Below are 11,645 nucleotides of genomic sequence, written 5' to 3'. Positions count from 1 at the left end.
GGAGACTTCAGCCTCCACTCCCCTATTTTATCATGGCATTGCAAGAGTTAAAACACCCCATAATTTACATAACACTTACTTCGCAATAATATCTCACCACTTTCTAGAATGTCTAAAAAGGGACCAAGAAGAAACAGCAAAAATATACGATGAAAAGAGTTAAATCCAAAACTCAGAAACTAATCAAAAAATAAGTATCTTCCCAACATAAATTAATTAATTTTGTTCATCATTGAGGAACAAAATAAATTATTTTGTTACACTTAAAAAGAAGAGGGTGAAAAGATGCATGAGAATGATTCCAGGGATGAGGACCAGTTATATGGATAGATTGGAGAAGCTGGGGCTGTTATTTTCCTTAGAAAAGAGAAGATTGAGAGGAGATTTGGTGGACGTATTCAAAATGACTAGGGGTCTGGACAGGGTAGATCTGGAAAAACTGTTCCCATTTGTTGAAGGGTTGAGAACCTGAGAACTTTGATTTAAGGTGATTGGCAAAAGAAGCAATGGCGGCATGAGGAAAAACCTTTCACTCAGCGACTAGTTAGGATCTGGAATACACAGCCTGAGCGTATGGTAGAGGCAGATTCAACTGAGGCTTTCAAAAGAGAATTGGATAATTATCTGAAGGGGAGCAATTTGCAGGGCTACAGGGAAAAGACAGGGGAGTGGCACTAGATGAAATGCTCAAGCAGAGAGCTGGCACAGACACAATGGGCTGAACGGCCTCCTTCTGTCCCGTAACTAACTATTGTACGATTCTGTAAGTGTTACCTATTAAGACATTTATCTTCTATATGATGTGATCAGAAACTGGGCTAGCTCCTTCTTGAAGGCAGAGTCAGCACCCTCTACACCAGTCGGCAATATATTCCAGAGGCAAACTAGTCTCTGAGCATAGAAGAGCTACCTAACATCCCATCAATTCTTGCATAGTTTAAACTCATATCGCCTGGTACTCGCCCATCTCTTAAGCTAGAATGATTTATCAATAGGAACACTATCTGACCTTTCATTATTTTATTGATCTCTACCATAATGCAGAATTGACTACATAAGGAAAATACTCATGTAATTACTCTTGTAGTTGTTTCATGCACACATCTGGAATTTGTGAACGTTATTACTCTGAGGTAAATTGTTTTGCATGTTGGGGCATCTCAATGTGCTGTTTATATTATTAAACAAGTTATTTGATTGGTTATATTTCATCCTGGACCATGAAGAGCTGAGGCTATGGTGCTTACAATGGCTAAATTCTAGCAAATGGATTAACAATTAATGGATTAGCTCTTACAGTTATGGCTTCTGACTGCAAAGCTAAATTTTGTAATATTAATAAATTCTCCTTGAGAAATATGTAACAGAACAGGCTTTTGTGGAAAGAACTAGAGAAACATTCTAACTTAACAAGAGTGTACATATAAATGGAATGAGGATTTGTTCAATAGACCGTCATGAGACAGGTTAGCTTTACCCTACTGATGATTGTGTTGTTGCAATAGTGATCTTGCTCTGCATGAGAGCAACTGCATGTTCAGGCATTTGGTGTATGTGCTTGGCTGAGGAGACAATGGTACAAAGCTACCATCTGTGGGATTATGACTGAATGCCTCTAAGTCAGGACTCCCCCTAAACGTAACGATACCCTAGTGCCGTGGGTCACTACTTGGCCTGGGATAACTGACTCCAGTTGGTGCATATTGCCGCTCAATTCAGGGCTGGAGTGCGGCACCGCCTCTCTCCTGTTAATGCATAGTCTGTTCGTGGGGAACCTGGTGCTAAATTATTCATAGATGACCTGATTCTGGCTTAGGGGTTCACACATGGCAGAGCAGCTATCTCATTGTGATCTCTTGAAAGTCACCCCTCGAGCTTTTTTTTTAAAGGAGGCGGTGGCGTTGTGATAATGTCACTGGACTAGTAATCCAGAGGTCTAAGCTATTGCTCTGGGGACATGGGTTCGAATCCCACCATGGCAGCTGGTGGAATTTAAATTAATAAACATGGAATTGAAAAGCTAGTCTCAGTAATAGTGACCATGAAACTGTAGTTGATTGTCATAAAAGCCCATCTGGTTCACTAATGCCCTTTAGGAAAGGAAATCTGCTGTCCTAACCTGGCCTGGCCTACATGTGACCCACAGTAATGTGGTTGACTCTGAAATGTCCTCTGAAATGGCCTAGCAAGCCACTCAGTTGTATCAAACCACTACAAAGCCTACAAAAAGAATGAAACTGGACAGATCACCCAGCATCAACCTAGGCATCGGAAATGACAATGGCAAACATGTCAACCCTGCAAAGTCCTCCTTACTAACATCCGGGGGCTTGTGCCAAAATTGGGAGAGCTGTCTCACAGACTAGTCAAGCAATAGCCTGCAGAGTCATACTCACAGAACCATACATACTGATCATGTCCCAGTCACCACCATCACCACCCCTGGGCATGTCCTGTCCCACTGACAGACAGACCCACCAGAGGTGGCAGCACAGTGGTATACAGTCAGGAGGGAGTTGCCCTGGGAGTTCTTAACATCAACTCCGGACTCCATGAAGTCTCATTGCATCAAGTCAAACATGGGCAAGGAAGCCACCTGCTGGTTACCACTTACTGCACTCTCTTCAGCTAATGAATCAGTACTCCTCCATGGAGAAAGCGCAGAGGCTGGCAAAGGCACAGAATGTACTCTGGGTGGGGGACTTCAATGCCTATCACCAAGAGTGGCTTGGTACCACCACTACTAACTGAGTCCTAAAGGATGTAACTGCTAGACCAGATCTGCGGCAGGTGGTGAGGGAACCAACAAGAGGGAAAACCTACTTGACCTCGCTGTCACCAATCAACCAATCAGAGATGCATCTGTCCATGACAGTGTCAGTAGGAGTGACCACTACATAGTCCTTGTGGAGACAAAGTCCCGTCTTCACATTGAGAATACCGTCCATCATGTTGTGTGGCACTACCACTGTACTAAATGAGATAGATTTCAAACAGATCTAGCAACTAAAAACTGGGCATCCATGAGGCACTGTGGGCCAGCAGCAGCAGCAGAATTGTATACAACCACAATCTGTAACCTCATACCCCCCACTCTACCATTACCATTAAACCAGGGGATCAACCTTGGTTCAATAACGAGTGAAGGATGTTAGGCCAAGAGCAGCACCAGGCATACCGAATAATGAGGTGTCAACCTGGTGAAGCTACGACACAGGACTACTTGCGTGCCAAACAATGAAAGCAGCATGAAATAAACAGAGCTAAGTAATCCCACAACCAATGGATTAGACCTAAGCTCTGCAGTCCTGCCACATCCCGTCGTGAATGGTGGTGGACAATCAAACAACTAACTAGAGGAGGAAACTCCATAAATATTCCCATCCTCAATGATGGGGGTGCACAGCACATCAGTACAAAAGGCAAAGCTGAAGCGTTTTCAACAATCATCAGCCAGAACTGTTGAGTCGATGATCCATCTTGGCCTCCTCCTGAGATCCTCAGCATCGCAGATGCCAATCTTCAGCTAATTTGATTCACCTCACACGATATCAAGGAATGGCTGAAGGCACTATATACTGCAAAGGTTATGGGCCCTGACAACATTCCAGCAATTGTACTGAAGATGTGCTCCAGAACCGGCTGCGCTCTTAGCCAAGCTGTTTGAGTACAGCTACAACACTGGCATCTACTCTGCAATGTGGAAAACTGGCCAGGTATATCTTGTTCACAAAAAGGAGGACAAATCCAACCCGACCAATTACCACCCATCAGTCTACTCTCAACATCAGCAAAGTGTTGAAGGGGTCATCGATAGTGCTGTCAAGCAACAATAACACTGCTCACTGATGCTCAGTTTGGGTTCTGCCAGGGCCACTCAGCTCCTGATCTCCTTTCAGCCTTAGAGAAAATATGGTCATAAGAGCTGAACTCAAGAGGTGAAGTGAGAATGACTGCCCTTGATATCAAGGCGGCATTTGACTGAGTGTGGCATCAAGGAACCCTAGCAAAACAGCACTCAATAGGACTCAGTGGGAAAATTCTCCACTGGCTGGAGTCATACTTGGCACAAAGGAATATGATTGTGGTTGCTGGAGGTTAATCATCTCAGTCCCAGGACATAACTACAGGAGTTCCTCAGGATAGTGTCCTAGGCCCAACTGTCTTCAACTGCTTCATCAATGATCTTCCCTCCATCATAAGGTCAGAAGTGGGGATGTTTGCTGATGGTTGTACAATGTTCAGCACCATTTGCGACTCCTCAGATACTGAAGCAGTCTGTGTTCAAATGCAGCAAGACCTGGACAACATTCAGGCTTGGGTTGATAAGTAGAAAAAAAAATTTGCGCCACTCAAGTGTCAGGCAATGACCATCTCCAACAAGAGAGAATCCAACTATCTCCTCTTGACATTCAATGGCATTACCATTGCTGAACCTCCCACTATCAATGTCCTGGGGATTACCATTGATCAAAAACCGAACTGAAGCAGCCACATAAATACTGTGGCTACAACAGCAAGTTAGAGGCTGGGAATACTGCGGAGAGTAACTCACCTCCTGACACTCCAAAGCCTGTCTACCATCTACAAGGCACTAGTCAGGAATGTGATGGAATACTCTCCACTTGCCTGGATGAGTGCAGCTCAAACAACACTCAAAAAACTTGACACCATTTCAGGCAAAGCAGTCTGCTTGATTGGTACCCCATCCATCACCTTCAACATCCACTCACTCCATCACCGACACATAGTAGTAGCACTGTGTACCATCTACAAGATGCACTGCAGCAGCTCACCAAGGCACCTTCGACATCACCTTCTGAACCTGCAACCTCTACCATCTAGAAGGACAAGGGCAGCAGATGCATGGGAACACCACCACCTGGAAGTTCCCCTCCAAGCCACACACCATCCTGACTTGGACCTATATCGCCATTCCTTCACTGTCACTGAGTTAAAATCCTGGGACTCCTTCCCTGACAGCACTGTGGGTGTATAAGACACCACATGGACTGCAGCAGTTCAAGAGGCAGCTCACCACCACCTTCCCAAGGGCAATTAGGGATGGACAATAAAAATGCTGGCCTAGCCAATGACGCCCAGATCCCTTGTAAGAATTTACAAACACTTCCGTTGAAAAGGAAGCAGTGTAGTTTAAAAGACTGATAAACTTGTATTTAATTAGTGCCTTTTACATCTCTGAGAAATAGCTCCTATTACTTTGAATTACATCAACTATTATTGTGTAAAGAGACATGTCATTTTATGCATAGCAAGATCCCACATTTAACAGTGAGATTAAGGGCATCACTGCCAAGCTTCATCCTGTATTCATCTTCTAGCAGGGAGAGTAGGAATGGCAAAACAAAAACAGAAACAGAAATACCTGGAAAAACTCAGCAGGTCTGGCAGCATCGGCGGAGAAGAGCACAGTTGACGTTTCGAGTCCTCATGACCCTTCAACAGAGTAGGAATGGCACCTGATTTCCACTCCCACACCTCACCACTTACTTATGATGCATCAGATAATTGTAGTGTCCCTGTGACATCCTGAATGGGCAGCAAATTTAGCATAAACTGGCATTCATGGCTGTTTTTTAACTTCATCTGATGTTTTTAAACAATTATTTCTTGCACAAATGTGAGCACAAACTGAATCAAGACCTTGTCTAACTATGATATAAAAATGCTGAATAGCTTTCGTAGAACATTCTCTATCGCCACCTGGTGCTGAATTGCAGCATTGCCAGCAAACAAAGATGGGTACCTAATGGGCCAGAATTGACTTCCAAAATAATGGTGAGGCCAATGTTATACATGCTCTGCCATAAGCTTCCTGCAAACAGCATCTCGCTGTCTTGCTTACTATGTAAATGCACAGAACAGTGTAATGTTCCTGTACTTGGATGGTAGGCGTGGACTAAACTTCCCACAGAAAGTTAGGGCTTATCCATTTCAGTTGAAATATCTTTTTTATTGGTGTGATAAGACTTAATTGTTGCCAAACAATCTCTGTGGTACTGAAAATTGACTTCTTCAATTGCAGAATCTCATTCCTTCTATCTTTAATTGTTGTTGGAGATATAAATATTCTTTAAACTTTTTTGTCTCTTTTATTCCTTTTTAGTAATCCAATATTTTTTTCTCTCTCTTTATTTTTCTCTCTATAACTCATTTGACATTGAATAGACTCTTGTAACTGATGTCAGAATCTGTGCTATTCACCAATTCTTCAATTTACTTGGTTACTGAGATACACTGGTCCCAGATGCTCAGTAGAGGGTGCACATCCTGACTGCATCATCTTGCCATGAAAAAGCTCATGGAAGTTAAAAGGGCAAAGGCAAGTCTAATGAATGGCAGATGCTGTTTGCCAAAATACTGTAAATTCTGGCTCTGACATAGTAGATCATAACATTGAGCATAATGATTTGTTTTTTGAGCTGGACAATATTGGATTTTGGGGAGAAGGAATTCTGGTCTGTTTGGGTTTCCACAAATGTCATGGAGTTACAGCATGTGTGCTTATTTTGAACAAGGATGCCTGCCTGGAGGTTAGCTTGATTGATAGGTTTGGCTCCCTGTCAGGCAGGGAATGCTGCAGGAGAGGCTGGAGTTCAGGAACAGTGAGGTTTTGTGCTGCTCAGGGTAGCGATCACAAAGGACAGTGGTTGGGTACAGTGTGGTTTCGAGTGTCCAAGGCATTGGGGGGGGTGTGATCGTGGGGCTCGTAGATAAGGTTGAGAAGGGGGGTATTGGTGAATGATTTATTGTGTGGCAGTGGGAGTTAGTGATCACAGGGAATGTCAATCTGGGGGGAGGTGGTGGTGGGTTTCTCTTTGCAAAAATACACTTTATTCATAAAATATCTGAAGAAACATTACAAAACATTTCAAAATGGCCATCACAAAAAGTGCAATAATATTCAAGTTTTCCACATAGATCATGTCGCACCCTGAGGTCATGGAAATCACGGAACATGACAGACATTTCAAAATGGTCATAACAGACAGTCAGACAGTGCAATGGTATTTAAGTTGTCTACATAGATCATGTTGCACTCTGATGTGCTTCAATACAATTGTGATACGTGTAATATTCACTGCATACATTCCATGTGAGTCATATAGCCTGAGGAGTCTAAACAATTCCCAGCCCCTTGTTGCACTATGGCTGAAAGTCATTAGACAGTGACCTTTCCCCATTGTACCTTTGCGGCAGCTGCCCCAAGTTTTAGTGCATCCCTCAGCATGTAGTCCCTTACCTTGGAATGTGCCAGTCTGTAACACTCGGTCAGGGACAACACTTTGCACTGGAAGACCAACAAGTTTCGGGCAGACCAAAGAGCATCTTTCACCAAGCTGCTTATCCTGCAGCTGCAGTTGATGTTTGTCTCGGTGCTTGTCCCTGGGAACAGCCTATAGAGCACAGAGTCCTGTGTCGCAGTACTGCTCGGGATGAACCTCGTCAAAAACCACTGCATCTCTTTCCAGGCCTTCTTTGCAAAGACACATTCCACAAGGAGGTGAACAATGGTCTGTTCCCTGCCACAGCCACCTCGAGAGCAACGTGCAGAGGCAGTGAGACTCCTGGTGTGTAGGAAGGATCTGATGGGGAGGGCCTTTCTCACCACCAGCCAAGCTACGTCTTGGTGCTTGTTGGAAATTTCTGGCAATGAGGCATTCTGCCAAATGACATTGACAGTCTGCTTGGGGAACCATCCGACAAGATCCACCATCTCCTTTTCCCACAGGGCCTCTAGGCTGACCACTGCCTGAAGGATTTGTGGTCAAAGGTATTTTTCTGCATAAATTTTTCCACGAGAGACAGGTGGTACAGCACAGTCCAACTACTTGGGGCGTCCCATGGCAGCGTGGCCTGACACATCCTTCATAACATCAGGGACAAGTAGAACCTCAGCATGTAGTGACACTTGGTGTTTGTGTACCAAGGGTCTACACACAGCTAAATGCAGCCACACATAAAGGTGGTCATCAGGATGAGGGGAATGTTGGGCACATTTTTTCCCCCTTTATCTAGAGGTTTGTACACCATGTTCCCTGGAACACAGTCCATTTTCGACCTCTGGATAAAGCGGAAGATGGCTCTGGTGATTGCCACAGTGCAGGAGTGAGGAATAGACCAGAACTGCGCCACATACAGAAACACCAAGAGTGCTTCACACCCGATCACCAGGTTCTTACCCGCAACGGAGAGGGGACATTGGTTCCCACATGCCCAGTTTTCTTTTCAGTGATCACAGAGTAGGTGCCCACAATGTTGGGAGTCTATTAATGGGGAAGGAAGCAGGTTAGCATGGTGAGCCTCCTTCTCCGCCTGGTTGGAGTGTTGGAAAAGCACTTACCTCTATGTAGCAGTCCCTTAATGAATGTGGACGGATATTGATATTTAGGTGTTTATTTTCACTGCAGCATGTCAATACACCTAAAGGGCAAGATCACCATGTTCTTCACTCAAACAAAACCACCTAGAGATATTTTCTAAATACAGAAAAGCAACTCCTATAATCACAGAATAATACAGCAGAGAAAGAGGCCCCATTTGACCCATCATGCTTGTGCTGGCTCTTTGAAAAAGCTATCCAATTAGTTCTACTTTCCTTTTGTTTCTCCAAAGCACTGTGAATTCAAGAGGTAAGATGAGAGTGTCTGGCCTTGGCATCAAGGCAGCAATTGACTAAGTGCAGCATCAAGGATCCCTAGCCAAATTGAAGTCAATGGGATCTGGGGACCCAGGTTCAAATCTCTCTGCGGCAGATGGTGAAATTTGAATTAAATAAAAATCTGGAATTAAAACTCTGATGATGACCATGAAACCATTGCCAATTGTTGTAAAAATCCACCTGGTTCACTCATGTTCTTTAGGGAAAGAAATCTGCTGTCCTTACCTGGTCTGGCCTACATGTGATTGACTCTTAAATGCCCTCTGAACAAGGGTAATTAGGGATGGGCAATAAATGCTGGCCTAGCCAGCGATGCTCACATCCCATGAATGAATAAAAAAAAACCAGGGAGAAACTCTTCAGTACCTAGAGTCATACCTAGCACAAAGGAAGATGGTGTGGTTTCTGGAGACCAATCATCTCAGCCCAGAACATCACTGCAGGAGTTCCTCAGGGTAGACTCCTAGGCCCAACCATGTTCAGCTACATCATCAATGAAATTCCCTCCATCACAGGGTCAGAAGTGGGGATGTTTGCTAATGATTAGATAGTGATATTGAAGCAGTCTGTGCCCACTTGCAGCAAGGCCTGGACAACATTCAGGCTTGGGCTGATAAGAGGCAAGCAACATTCACACCGCACAACTGTCAGGCAATAATAATCTGTAACAAGAGAGAATCTAACCACCTCCCTGTGACGTTCAATGGCATTACCATTGCTGATTCCCTCCACCACAAACATCTTAAGGGCATTGACTGGAAACTTAACTGGACCAGCCATATAAATACTGTGGCTTCAGGGTCAGGTAAGAGGCTGGGAATTTTGTGGTGAGTAACTCAGCTCCTAACTCCCTAAAGCCTGTCCACTATCTACAAGGCACAGATCAGGAGTGTGATGGAATATTCTCCACTTGCCTGGATGAGTGCAGCTCCAACAGCAAGCAAGAAGCTCGACATCATCCAGGACAAAGCAGCCTTCCTGATTGACACTCCATCTTAAACATTCACTCCCTCCACCACTGGCGCACAGTGGCAGCAGTGTGCCATCTATAAGATGCAACTGCAGTGTCTTGACTTCTTTGACATCACCTTCGAAACCTGCGATCAGGAGGACAAGGGCAGCAAATGAATGGGAACACCACCACCTGCACATTCATCTCTGAGCCACATAGCATCCTGACTTGGAACTATATTACCTTTTCTTCACTATCGGTGGACCAAAAACCTGGAACTCCCTCTCTAACAGCACTGTGGGTATACCTACACCACATGGGCTGCAGCAGTTCAAGAAGGTAGCTCACATCTTCTCAAAGCAATTAGGGATGTGTTATAAATGCTGGGCTTGCCCATGGTGTCCATCCCATGAATGAATTAAAAAAACACACGTTTTGTTTTTCCTCTGATTCTCTATATCTAATATATGCTTAAATAAGCCTAGAGATTTAAATAATGCTCTGGTACAATATCTGATTATTTTACATTTATATCATAGAACGTGGATTGCTGATTGTGAAAAGCAGATGGCATTGCTGGTTGGAACGATCAGATGGCTTTATTCCTGTAACTGAACAGGAATGTAATTTGATTCAAGAGCAGCTTAGGGCACTGGTTTAAATTGCTATGACTGCCTTTGATGTACCAGTCCCTCCATTCCAAAGGACCTCTTTATTTTCCATTGTGCATTGCCTGTTATACTCACCTGTAAAGCTTGTTTGTCTGGAAATATGTGGCAGAAATGTAAATTGCACAGATAGAATTTTGTTTTCTGCTCATTTGTATACATAATAAATGCAGGTATTTGTTACATTGCCAAATGATTTGAAAATCCATGTTACATTTTGTCCAAAATCAATGAATTTATTGGATAAAAGCATATACTTGCTCCAATTCTTCAATTTGTTCAGAGTTCTTACATTTGTTCCGATTGAGGACTCAGTAACATGGGGCTCACTGTCTACATATTGAGTTTTAACTCCAATTGGGCATGATGGTACCAAAAGTGTTATGAGAAAATAATGAGTACAGCTTGCATTTATATAGTACTCCTCACATGCAGTGAGATGTCTGAGCTTCAAAAAACAATTGACAGGGTTGACACACAGCACTAGTTTCAACACCGGCCCTTGGAGGACACCATTACACACTTCCCTCTAGTCTGAAAAACACCTTTTCACCACTACTCTCTGTTGGGAAAATCATCGGCCCAGGGTGCTTGCCGCTTGCCATGAAGTAAGTCTTGCTGGGAGACTTAGCAATCTAACGATCTCTCTGATGAGGTTTTCACCTTTATCACTGTGCTGTGGTACTGCAACTGGTAGCATCTTTCTTTACTGGGCATTCACAGCTTGGGGTTGGACTAATGTCATCAGAGGGTCCAAGTAGTCAATCACATTAAAGAATTTTCACAGACCTCCCCAAACAAGAAACAAAACAAGAAACCAACACTAAAATAAAATCAATTTTAAATTTTTTTACATAAAGCAACTTAAAGATTGGAATATAAAGTAGAGTGAGGTAGAAGGTAAAATATTCTGTAAAAACATTTTTCAAATCAAAATTATTTCTAAAACTTAGCTTAAAATATATACTAATTAATAAGTTAACAGCACTCCATGAATAAAAAATTATTTTTTCAGGGCAAGTTCTGTTGTTTATTAAATTTTATTAATTACATCCGTGTTAAAAACACAGTTACATCTGATTAAATAGGGTGTAACTTCTTTACGGGGTTTCAAAGGGAAAAGTGGAAGCAGGAAAGTTGAAGTTATCACTGATTTCATTATTACCCCCTGAGAGGGGGTGGTGGGGTGGGGGCTAGTTGTTGGAGCCCTGAGTGACAAACTACAACTTCAGGATTTCCATGCTAACCTACACATGCAACATCCTGAAGTTGCAATCAGTTTCAGAGGGCCTCCTTCAGAGGATAAGAACAGTGAACTGTCAGCAATCACCAATCAACCCTG

At 43.4% G+C, this 11,645-nt stretch overlaps 1 long non-coding RNA gene across 1 annotated transcript in view; it reads right to left on the bottom strand.

The window, feature by feature from the left end:
- Positions 1-11,645, bottom strand: part of LOC144681619 (uncharacterized) — a 324,557-nt gene that overhangs the window by 285,626 nt on the left and 27,286 nt on the right. The gene's annotated exons all lie outside the window — the stretch shown is intronic.

This window comes from Cetorhinus maximus, chromosome 6, assembly GCF_964194155.1.
Source record: "Cetorhinus maximus chromosome 6, sCetMax3.hap1.1, whole genome shotgun sequence".
NCBI lineage: Eukaryota > Metazoa > Chordata > Chondrichthyes > Lamniformes > Cetorhinidae > Cetorhinus > Cetorhinus maximus.
Note: the sequence above shows the minus strand (reverse complement) of the source record. Positions and strands in the feature narration are given on the sequence as shown.